Here is a 13,518-nt window from a genome sequence, read left to right on the forward strand (position 1 = left end):
TAGACATAGGGCAGTATGACAAATGTGTTGGAATAGAATCATATGCATACGGATAGTGGAAAATAAACAGAGGATGACATGGGTACACCCTAAAAGAGGAAAGTGGATAAGAGAAATACAAGCGTAAGAGAAAATCAACTGATGCTATCATATGTAAATGGGAGTGCTTAAACTTCAAACGAGATCCCATAAGGTATGGATGGATCTCGAGGCCAACAATAAAAAGATAGAAGTAGCAGTATCTGAGACCGTGCGAGGAACCATTGGTAGAGACCTTAAGGGATGGATGTGATCATACCAGCACGAACGCACCAGATCCCATCAGAACTCCAAAGTTAAGCGTGCTTGGGAGAGAGTAGTACTGGGATGGGTGACCCCCTTGGAAGTGAAAGAGGAAATGAAACACAAGTATCCGTACCTATTCCCTACGTCTACAAGTAATCCTAACCTTTGGAACTCTGATATTGATTGCTCCATAAAAGTATATGTTATGGTAATGGGATAGAGAAACTCTCTATATAGTCGGTATAAGATCCGGAGGAAGGTTTTGGTTCACATTTAAGGACAAATGTTCTAAAAGGGGAAAGGATGTTACACCCCGTACTTTTGTACCTTGAAAGACTTTTGTACCTTGAGAGGTTTTTGAGTTTCGTGAAAGATTCTTAATCTTCTTAAGAGTTACCATCTAAGCCGGGTAATCTATAATGCTAACAAACAACTCTAAGGAAAGAAGAATGCGATAACCCATGGTAGAGAAGATTGGAAATAGAGTTATAAGAATCCGGAAGAAGTTAGAGACCGAATAATGAGTCGTAGGACTCGACTTATTTACGTAAGCTACCAACTTGGAAATCTTACATACTTAAGCTACTTGAGTACATCCCAACATTACGTATCAAAGATTACATAGATTCATAAAAAAAGACGATATTACGAAACCACCAGGGGGAAAAGAAGATGATATGTGGAACCATGAGAGAGTGCCATGTGGGAGCAAGAGAGAGTGCCATGTGGTAGTAGATGGAGCAAAGGGTGGACCCCTACCTTCCACGTGGAAGCCTATGGTTGGAGGAATGGATGTGTTGTCCCAATGAGGGCTTGACATGTGTCACCACTTAGTTTTTGACATGTGTCATCACTTAGTGCTTGACATGTGTCACCACATGAGGTTGACATGTGTCACCCCTAAAAATAGCCTATATATATGTTTCTATGACTCATCAAGTTCCGTACTTCTCTAGAAAACTCAAGAAAAAGAGAGAAAATTCAAGAAAAAAAGAAGAAGAGAGGAGAAACCTTAAGAGAGAAAGAGAGAGACCTACGGTTTTGGGAAGAGGAAAAAAGGTAAGTTTCTGATTTCGTTCCGTGAATTAGTTATCTATGGTATACCATGATTGTATGAAGGTGTTATTAATGTAATTTTATGGTTTGTAGCAGCACCAAAATGTTAGCAAACAGCCATAAAGTTGTAGATGCGCTAAAGGAGCTTCCAAGGCGAGTTTTGGCGAGTTTCGGGCAAGGTAAGGCTTTCCCTTTCAAATTGAAGTTTATGATGTTGTTATGGGGTATATTACGTCTTAATTGAGGCTGGAAGTGGAAAAAGTGTATAAGAATGCTTGACGTTAGAAACAAACTAAATTAAAATCGTAGTAGGTAAATCAAAGCCGAGTAGTGTGTTGTTGTTGTAGTGCTGCAGGTTGGTGGTGGTTTAATTGCGTGTTTTAGGGATGGAAAGTACTAAAAACAGGGTGTGGGTTCTATTGGTTGCAGCCATACGACCCTCCGTTTCTTATGGTAAATGATTTTATAAAATAAAAGTTAAGAACTACATTTTGGTATCGTAGTTTGGAGCTAATTGTTTGGAGTTGTATTGGGTAATGTTGAAGTGATTTAGTTATATATATTCTGCTTTTTGTTGTTGTTGGTATGTTTGTTGATATTTTTTCCTAGTTAAAATCTCAGGGATATTGAAGTTATAGGGGAGATGCTGCCCAATTTTCGGTAACTTCGGAGCTAGTAATAAGCTAGTTAAGGGAAATAGATAAGAAAATGATTCCTATGGATACGTAGATGTAGAGTTGGAAATTGGAAAGTGAAAGTTTATTAACCATAGTATTACTTTCATGTTAAATAGGTTAAATACATGATGAGGCGAACGTATTAGGAGTAATCCGTAAGAGGTATGTAAAGCTAACCATTCCTTCTTTTGGTATGTCTTTGGCATAATTATGTAAAGCTAACCGTTCTTTCTCTTGTCATGTTTTGACATAAGTATATAAAACTAATATTTCTTTTTGGCATGGTTTTTATGAAATAAGTATATGACTTTTATATGATTCCAAGGAAGTTTCTATTCGTAGAGCCACTAGGATGGCCAACTTCTTGATTTTCCAAAGGATATTTCATCATGCCTAGATATGTGTATATGATTCCAAAAGTTCTATTTGGATATAACTCATAGTGATATTCAAAAGGTACTTGATACAACTTTTGTCTTGATTTTTGAATAATAGCTCATTTTGATAAAACCACCGAGTCTCAAAAATGATTTAAAGTGCATTTAGTTTCTCACTACTCCACTCGTGGATGCCTCAATGATTCTTTCACCGAGCTTGGGTCAGGTTTTTTTATCGTGCTTACTTCTCTGTATCATTCTCCATGCCTCTATGTGAGGGGGCAGGTACGCTCTATACATAAGTTTGATATGTGGAGTTATGATGTGCCATGTACACATATGATATGATATGATCTGATATAACCATCTGATATGATATGATTTATTATGGATATATTCCCTACTCTGGAGTTACGATATACTGTGGTGCCAATGACGGGGCGGCGACCAAGATTTATTCATGGAGTCCCATAGTGGGGTTCGATATGGCAGTTATTTTTTTGCATACATTATCTGTGGTTATGAAAAGCGTTTTGATATTCTAGATATTTTGCTTATTTTTGCACCTTCAGTTCTGGTAATGGCTTTATCTATTCCATTCCATGATTTACATACTCAGTACATTGTCCATAGTGACCCCCTTTCTTCGAGGGCTGCGTTACATGCCCGCAGGTACAGACGATCGATTTGCTGATCCTCTCACTTAGGACATCCACCCTATTGGTTGGAAGTGCTCCTTTGTCTGGACCCCTATTTTGGTATTAACTTTTTTGTTGTACATTTGTACATGCTGGTTAAGGGTATGATGGGCCCCTATCTTGTCATATGACTAGGCTATCATTGTGTAGAGGTCTGTAGACTTGTGATGTGGGTTATGTATATATGTTTTGGGCTTTGTGTTCCATGATGGCCTTAACGTCCCTCTTGTGTTTTATCTGTTTTCATGCACTCTCTAGCGACCCCTTTTTGATTTCTACTTTTGTTTATTCTGCTAACACGTTAAGTGGGGCTAAGGGTATATATGGGTGCCCATCTTGGGCACCAGTCACGGCCTATGGAGATGGGTTGTGACAGTACGTATACCCCCTAGCATCTACACTAATAAAATTTAGTTAGATGAGGATTGCATCCCTACTATTTAGCACCAATGAAGATTAAATCCACCTATGCAAAAGGTGGTGAAGAAAGAGATAATCAAGTGGCTTTATGCAAGCAGGTTTTATCTGATTTTAGATAGTAGTTGGGTCAACCTTGTGCAGTATGTCCCTAAATATAGAGGTATGACTGTTGTTGCTAATGACAAGAATGAGTTAGTTCCACTTAGGTCGGTCACAGAATGGCGAGTCTGCATGGATTACAAAAACTTAAATAAATGGACTTTGAAAGACCATTTCCCAATGCTTTTCATGGACCACATGCTAGTTAGGCTGGTAGTTAGAGGTTGGTATTGCTTCCTATATGGGTACTCTAGCTATAATCATGTGTGATGCTAGTGGTGTTACTTTAGGGGTTGTGCTAGGGAAAAAGCGTGACAAGATCTTTCACCCCATATACTATTCAAGCAAGGCATTATATGCAGCCCAGAAGAACTATACTCTCAATGAGAAGGAGTTGCTAGCAGCTATTTATGCCTTTGAAAAATTCAGAGCATACTTAATAGTGCACATGAACCAAGCAGTTATGAGGTACGTAATATAGAAGAAAGATGCAAAGCTAAGGCTGATCAGATGAGTCCTTTTGCTACATGAGTTTGACTTTGAAGTCAATGATAGAAAAGGTTGTGAAAACTAGGTAGAAGACACTTGTCGAGGTTAGAAGTTGAGAAAAGAGATGGGGACGAGTTTAAGGTAGATGATTCCTTCCCAGATGAGTAGGTATTAGCCTCTACTCTTGACTTCATTCCTTAGTATGTTAACTTTGCCAACTATCTAGTTAGTGATATGATGCCCGAGGGTATGATATTCCATTGGATGAATAAGTTCTTACATGATGTGAATAATTATTTTTGGGATGAGATTTACTTATAGAGAATGTGTGATGACAATATAATCAGTCGGTGTGTGTCGGAAGCTAAGATGTTGAGTATACTTAAGGCTTGTCATTCTTTTCCAGTGGGTGGACATCATAGTGGAGATCGAACAGATCAAAAAGGTATTTTAATGCCGTTATTACTGGCCCATCATATATAGAGTGCATATGATTTGGCAAGGAATTGCGACAAATGCAAAAGGCAATGGATATATCAAGGCTCCAAGAGTAGCATATGACTCCAATCTTCGAGGTTGAGATTTTTGATGTCTAGGGCATCAACTTCATGGAACCATTTTGTGAGTTCTTACGTTTTTTTATTTTAACGGCCCTTGTGGGGGTAAGGGGATGAGTAACACCCCAGTCCTTAACAGTTCACAAAATATAGCAAAAGCATAAGAAGGGAGAGAAAAACCTTACCTATGCTCTATAGTGGTATAGAAGTCCACTAACTTATTAAGGTCGGTCAACTTATCCCTAAAACTGGTAAAGGAAACAAAGACCTATGTAATTAGAAGAAAGGAATCGTCTAAATAAAAAGATACTAGGAAAGCATAAATAAGGAAGACTCTCCCATTAAAAAAAAGAGCCTAGCTAAATCAAGACCTCTTCGTAGAAGCTATACCTACGAATAAATATAGCTTAAAAGAAGAAGAAACAAAAGAAATGAACAATTGCTACTTTTTCCCAAAAGGTGATCATTAAGGCTTTAAGGGGTTGTTTTGACCCTTTTACAGTTTTCTACATCTAAAATTTGTCATCCCAATTTCATCCAACTTGTAGTATCCTATAGTACCATGTGGTAACTAATGATGATTATAAAATTGTTGAGTAGAGTCGGCCATATGATTGTATTTAGGAAGAGTATCAGCTGGCTTCCCTGTAGATATGTTTACATTTAAAATAATCTAGCATCTTGACTAGTTCTTGATGTTTTGAAATATACTTGTTGATGGTCTAATGAGGGTTGATCTCTTTTTAAAGCTACTTAACAAGTAGCTCTGAGTCTACTTCCAAAATTACCCTATTGTACCCATGTTGTATACACCTATTAAGACCTAACATAGTGACATGGACGTATGCTTTGTTGTTAGAACCAACACCTTAAGGTGTAGCAAAGGCATAGATCAGCTTACCCTTGTAGTTTCTTAGGATACCTCCTACTCCTATCTTGCCCGGATTGACCAAAGCACTCCCACAAGTATTTAATTTCACAATGGATTAAGGGGGTTAAACCAATTGACTTGAACTACCCTTACTTCATGTTGACACTTCTCCATTGTAAACAACAAATCAATCTAGTTGCTAGGCCAATTAAAGAAAGGGTAATTTATGAGTATTAACATGTAAAGGTCTATAATAATGGAGAACTTGACCCTTGAAGTATTAGATTACTTTCCTCCATACTTTCTAGCACACTTATTCTTCCATAGGATCCAACATATAAACATTGGAGTTTTCACGCCCCAAAATTAGGGGATGGTGAAATTGCCCTCGATGTTAACTGAATCAAGAAGCCGACTATATAAAATCTGAAATTGTAACACTTAGGCCAACCAGGCCACCTGTCACAACAACTTAGACCGACGAGGTCAGAACAAAATAAAATATGAAAAATCATATAAGGTCAGCTTGGCCATAGTAAACCTGAACTAAGCAATAAAAGCTAATAAGACCATAAAACCCACCGGAATTAAACTGTACATACAAATCCACAAAAGCCTTTAAAGAGCAACTAACATAGTGCACAAGACAGGGCCCTATCCTACCCGTACAAAAGATCAAAACATAACACTATCAAACTAGAACCTAGGTCCCATAAGAAAATAACATACCAACTCTCAGATGTAGTCGGACTCCAACTACACTTGACGACTAAGGGCTCTACCTACACCTGCACCACGAATGCAGCATCCCCCTACAAAGAGAAATTAGTACAAATAACATATACCAGTATGTAAGGATAAAAGTTGTAAACATTAGTTTATCAAAAATACTACAAGTTAGGGATAGAAATAACCTAGGACTCCAGGAGATGAAATTTGATAACAACAAAACCTTTCTATAGGGAGACAAGTAAGTAAGCACATATATAAATCATATTTTCCTAATGGTGAACTATATGCTAGTCCCGTGACCCTGCCAAGCCGAGTGGCCGTCTCGGAGATGTAGTAACTTAGTAAGCACATGCCAACTAGACATACCCATTATGGTGGTGTAATGGCCAGGTAAACATCTTCTTACCAGATATGTCTGCCATGGTGGTGTAGTAAACTATAGCTGCAACTATTACTGTATCTGCCTACCAACATTATCCCATTGGTATTGTAACATAAATTCATAACCATTGTCACCTATTGAGTCAACTGTGCTCATATTGAGTATATCTAATAAATATAGTACATATGAAAGCTGACTGTAGGAATGCAGCCTCAATAGGCATCTCTAAGTGTCATGAACTACAACTATGTACATGTAACCTATAAATCTTTAAAATAGCATATAAGTAGGCCTACTCAATATTTAAAACAACCTTAATAAGGTTTAGATTTCACAAAGAGTCTAGTCGGCTTATGAATGATATACTAAGGTATTTCTGCCGCCTTCTCGTGCATCTTGAATAAAAGCACGTATATTTCATCTTCTATATAACTCACTAACATTTAGGATTTGTATGTATACATAAATATTCTACTCATAAGGTGTTTCTTTTCCACGTGTCGACAATTACACAATTCGACTTTCATTATTAACTTATCGTGTCGATAATCACAAATTGTTGTTAATTCTTTGGCCTTAGTCATATGGAAACATGGAACTCATAAAAATGACTAGTTCTTAATGAAAACACGTATAGGATCATCTCACAATGCCCACCATAAGGGGTCTCCAAGCTTAATTTTCAACTACGACAACAATTGTATAGAATAAAAGCCATTACATACCTTAATTTGAGTCTTCTAAAGTACTACATCGGCTAAATTATCCCTTTCACCTTCAATATAGAATAAAAGCCAATGAAAATTCAACTTTAAACAATTATACAACACATCTAATTCATCTTGTCAATTCAACAAACAGATGGTTGGCGTAAACTCAAAAGACGTTCAAATCAATCAGTGTCCATAGTATTCAAACTTTAAGATCACTAACAACAATACCTTACATTGAAATGACTCAAATATAGTAACTAGAAGCTACCAAACCACTCCACATACTCCTCCCTCACCAAAATATCAATTTAAATTAGTGAAACATGGACTCAAGGCTTTCTATCACCATCCCGTGAATCCTACCTGTAGAATATAGCTAGAACATAGAGAATACCACATATATGATAGTAGAAAACATGCTCATACCTTAATTGAAGAAAATATAGTTCCTTCAAATCATATTAACCAAGAATAAAGGTTATTTCTTTAATCCTAAGAGGGACTTGAGTGAACTCTAGGCAAGGTTGAAAAATACACTTTATTCTTGGTTGATTTCTCAACTAGGGCTTTAGAAGAGGAGAGGGGTTGAAGAACCAACAAGGAGAAACTTCTAAAATGACTTAGGATCATTCTCTAATGAATTCAATAATTTCATAATAGTTTTAAAACATTTACTCAATTTTCATAATCCAATTTTTGCCTCTGTGTAGTCCGTAATAAAACACACAAATTTTTTTACTCAAAGTCGTATTGAAGAGCGGTTTTTTTCATTGGAAACTCTACTCAGTTATCTTTAATTTGATATGTAATGGGTCTTCTAGCTCCTTATATACAGGGAAACTAAACTCAACATATCCTTTGCCACATAAGTAGTCCTAACCAGCAAAAAGTCTAGAACTTAACTTGCCTTTCTTGCCAAAAAACATAATGCCTTTCATAGGTGATACTTTTAGAAACACCCAAAAATTAACTGCAAACTCTAGCGCTCGAGGACGCACGTGAGCATAAGAGTTTTGCCAACTTTGTGCTTTATGAAGCCTATCTCTAATAAGTTTTACTTTATCAATAGCTTGTTGCCTCATTGGGTTCAAACCAACCTACTGGTGATCTACACTTCTGCCCATATAAAGCTTCATATGGAGCTATTTTATTACTCGTATAATAGCTATTATTATATACAAACTCAATCAAAGGTATATGATCATCCCAACTTCCCTTGAAGTCTAGTATAGAGGCACACAACATATCTTCAAGTGTCTGAATAGTGCATTCAGCCTATCCATCGGTCTGAGGATGAAATGCATTACTTAGACTCATTTAGGTACCTAGACCTTTTTGGAAGGATTTCCAAAAGTTTTCTATAAATTGTGCACCTCTATATGAAATAATGGACATTGGGATGCCATCTAGGCTAACTATCTAATGTATATAAAGTTTGGCATAATCTTCTGCCATATAAGTAGTCCTAACCAGCAAAAATAAGTTGATTATGTCAATTACAATTACCTAGATAGAATCATGCTTTCTGTTTGACCGAGGTAAACCAATAATCAAATCCATGCTAATTACATCCCATTTACATAATGGAATTTCTATATTTTGAGCTAGACCTCCATGTCTTTTGTTCTCAACTTTCACCAATTGACAATTAGGACATTGAGCTACAAAATTTGTGATATCTCTTTTCATGTCATTCCACCAGTATAACTACCTCAGGTCATGGTACATCTTTGTGGAACCTGGATGTACTGAATATGGGGAATAATGAGCTTCACTCACAATTTGATCCCATAGCTTTCTCAATTAGGCACACATAGATGACTTTTATATCTGAGAAATCCATCGGGGTCCACAATCAAATAGGTTCTACTTTTGTTGCACTATGATGTCCCTTAGTAATACAAGATCTACATCGTCATACTATTGCTTCTCAACTTCTGCTATCAAGGATGACTCTACTGTATTCTTAACAACTATACCTCCGTCTTCAAAATCAAGCAATCAAATTTGTAAATTAGTTGATTATGCAAGGTTCTTACCATTTCAATTCTTTTAGCCTCTACATATCTCAAACTTCCTATAGACTTGTGGCTCAAGGCATCTACTACAACATTTGCTTTACCTGGATGGTATAGAATGCTCATGTAATAATCTTTTAGCAATTCTAACCACCTTCGCGTCCTTAACTTCAACTCTTTCTGCAAAAAAAAAGTACCAGAGATTCTTATAATCTGTGAAGATATCAACATGCACCACATACAAGTAGTGATGTTATATCTTCAATGCAAATACTACCGCTGCTAATTTTAGATCATGGGTAGGGTAATTTTGCTTGTGCTTCCTTAGCTTTCGAGAAGTATGAGTGATAACCTTGTCTTGTTGTATGAAAAAACAACCCAACCCATCTCTGGAAGCATCACATTAAACAACATAAACCTATGTACCCTAAAGAAGGGTCAAGACAGGTGTTGAAGTTAACTTATCATTTAACCTCTGAAACTTTACTCACATACTTCTGACCACTGGAACTTAACTATTTTATGAGTCAACTTCTTCAAAGGTGTGGAGATAATAGATAAACCTTCTACAAATCTATGATAATATTCCACTAAACTAAGGACTCTATGAACCTCTGTAGGATTTAGTGGTCTGAGCCACCTCTTTACAACTTTTATTCTCTGGATATCAACCATTATGCCTTCATTTGTAATTACATGACCAGGAAATATGATAGATGTTAGCTAAAATTTACATTTAGAATTTTTAGCATACAACCTGTGCTCCTAGAGAGTTTGTCGTACAACTCTTAGGTGATTTGCATGATCAACCTCTGTTTGTGAATAAATAAAGATTTCATCAATGAAGATGATCACAAACATATCAAGAAATGGCTTGAATAACCTGTTTATTAGATTCATAAAGGCTGTTGGTGCATTTGTAAGACCAAATGACATCACTAGAAACTCATAATGACCTTATTGAGTCCTAAAGGTCGTCTTAGGGACATCAACATCCCTAACTCATAACTGGTGGTATCCTGACCTTAAATCAATTTTGGAAAAGCACTGAGCTCCCTGCAATTGGTCAAACAAATCATCAATCTTGGGGAGTGGATACTTATTCTTAATTGTTACTTTGTTCAGTTGTATGTAGTCGATACACACTCATTAAGATCTATCATTTTTCTGCACAAATGATAATGGTGTACCCTACAAGGATATGCTAGGTCATACGAAACCTTTTTCTAGTAAATCTTTTAACTACTCCTTCAAATACCTTAGATTTGCTGGATCATTCTATAGGGAGGTATTGATATAGGCTGAATACCTAGAAGTAGATTGATGGCAAAATCTATTTCCCTTTCAAGAGGGACTCCAGGTAGATCTTCTAGGAAAACTTTTGGAAACTCATTTACTATCGGAATTGATTGAATAGGAGCAGGTTTACTTTCTATGTCTCTAACAAAAACCAAATGAGAAATACAGCCTTTGGATATCAACTTCTAGGCCCTAAGGAATTAAATAAACTAGCCTTTAGGCATAGCAACATTGCCCTTCAATTCCAGGACTAGCTCATATTGAAAGTGAAATCTAACATTTTTTGCTCGACAATCAACATTAGCATAACATGCTGTTAGAAAATCCATGCCCATAATAACACCAAAATACACTATTTCAAGCTCTACTGGATCAACCAAGGTAAATATACCACATACCAACACTGCACAATTTTGATAAACCCTTCTAGCTAATACAAACTGGACAATTGGAGTAGAAACAACATATGGTTGCAATAATAATTTAGGAACTAATTCAAAATGACTTGCAACCAATGGAGTAACATAAGAGAGGGTAGAACCAGAATCAACCAAAGCTTATGCTATATGAGAATAAATAATTAGTGTATTTATGACAACCTCATGTAATGCCTCTAAGTCCTAGCAACCACCTAATGCATAAAACTAATTTTGCACGTCCCCTAAACTAGATGCCTATGCCCCTCTCTCCCTACCACGACCTGAAGTGGATTGAGAACCAGGTTTTAAAGGGAAAACTAAGGGTGATGAAGCCGATGATGATCCTACTTATTGAACCGTACGACCTCTCTCTCTTCTTGGACAATATCACTTAATATGACTTAGATGTCCACACTCATAACATATATTCTTCCCCTTGTCAAAACCATCTAGAATATGGGATTTTGCACTATGCATAATGTGGAAGTGATTGTCTTCCTTGAATGTTCTTACTACTGTGAAGGGATTGAACTCTGATCCTTCCGCTAACCCTATATATGGGATGGAGAACTATCTTCAAGTCTATCTAACTACTTGAATAACTGAACCTTGAGGTCCCTTTGAGGTTCTTTGTAGAATCCCATAGTCCTAACTCTCTTTCTCTGTTCTTACTCTCTGCGAATATCTCATAGTTGATGAAACAAATTTTCCACACTCTTAGAGAAATCCTACATCCATGCAATACATATACCTAGCTAAATAGACACTCTCAAGCATTCGCGAGCCATATAAGACCCTAAACCTGACACAAATCGATACACTCTATCCTCTATTATCTGTATCTAATGGGGAGCATATCTAGCCAAAGAATTAAACTTGAGGCTATACTCACATATACTTATACTGCATTGCTACAAAGGTAGGAACTGCTCAGCTCAGGCTTTCCAAAGGTCTTATGGTAAATACTAATATATAAAGGCTTAAGAAAACTCTTTCCATTCAGCTGAAGGCTATTAGTTCCCCTAGATTTAACCCATGCCTTATACCATAATATAGCTACATCACATAGCCTGAATGCTGCTAACTATACTCCATCCATAACTGTAGCATGCATAACCTTTAATGCTTTATAAGTTTAAATAATAAAATCCTTGGGGTCCTTATTTGGATCAGATCTGGTGAAAAATAGAGGACTTAGGCTAGAAAACTCACGAGGTTTGGAACTCTCAGTCGTATGACCTCTAGGAAATTTAACTGCTTCCAATCATTGTTCCTGTCTAGTAGCTATACGATCCGTCAACTGAATAGCTCCCTTAATGCCTTATCCCTCTAGGGCTGCTGGTAGTGTGATACATGTCAGAGGGTCAGCAGCTTTGCCACCTTTATACATCACTAGAGTTAGTGGAGCTGGATGTCTGTCTGAGGAAGCTCTAGTTTAAGTTGGAGGAGTTGTAATACCTTGAGCGGGAGACTCTCTTTGAGCCTCAAATCCATCTCTCTATTCATTTAGAGAGTGACTAGATGTGAATTCCTTGTTACCAGCATGTTTTGAAATAATAGCACTAATTAGATATCATATAACGTGATGACTTCACTATATAGCATGAACTGTCAATGAAAGATTTGAAAACAATCCTAAATATCTTGTAGCTTAATGATTATAATTATGGTGTACAACATACCCACAAGCAAGACTCTACTAAACATAGCTTTATGGACTCCCTCGGACATAACTCCGCTCTGATACAAAGTTTGTCACGCCCCAAAACTAAGGATGGGAGAGACTAGCCTCAATGTTAAATGAATTGAGAAGACGACTATATAACATCTGAAATTATAACACTTAGGCCAACCAGGCCACCTTTTACAGTAACCTAGACCGATAAGGTCGTAACTAAATAAAATCTGAAAAATCACATTAGGTCAGCTTGGCCATAATTTAACTGAACTAAGCAACGAAAGCTGACAAGACCATAAAAACCACCTGAACTAAATTGTACTCATACATCAACAAACCATCTAAAGAGTAACTAACATAGTTCACAAAAAAGGGCCCTGGCCTACCCATACAAATTATTATACATAACACTACCAAACTAAAACCTAGCTCCTGAGAGAAAAGAGCATACCAACTCTCAGCAGAAGTCAGACTCCTATTGCACTTGATGACTAGGGGCTCTACCTGCACCTGCAACACAAATGTAGCATCCCCTAAAAAGGGCTTTAGTACGAATAACATGTACTCATATGTAAGGCTGAAAGCTGTAAATATAAGTATATTTAAAATACTGCAAGTTAGGGATAGAAAGAACTTGTGACTCCAGGAGCTGAAATTTGAACAACATAACCTTTCTAGAGGGAGACAAGTAAGTAAGCATATATATAAATCATACTTCCCTAGTGGTGAACAATATGCTAGTTCTATG

The 13,518-nt window shown here is 36.9% G+C and overlaps 1 pseudogene; it reads left to right on the forward strand.

Moving 5' to 3' along the window:
- The first annotated feature begins 284 nt into the window (after positions 1-284).
- Positions 285-402, forward strand: LOC129890928 (5S ribosomal RNA; annotated as a pseudogene).
- The last annotated feature ends 13,116 nt before the right edge of the window (positions 403-13,518 follow it).

Source organism: Solanum dulcamara, chromosome 5 (genome assembly GCF_947179165.1).
Source record: "Solanum dulcamara chromosome 5, daSolDulc1.2, whole genome shotgun sequence".
Classification (NCBI taxonomy): domain Eukaryota; kingdom Viridiplantae; phylum Streptophyta; class Magnoliopsida; order Solanales; family Solanaceae; genus Solanum; species Solanum dulcamara.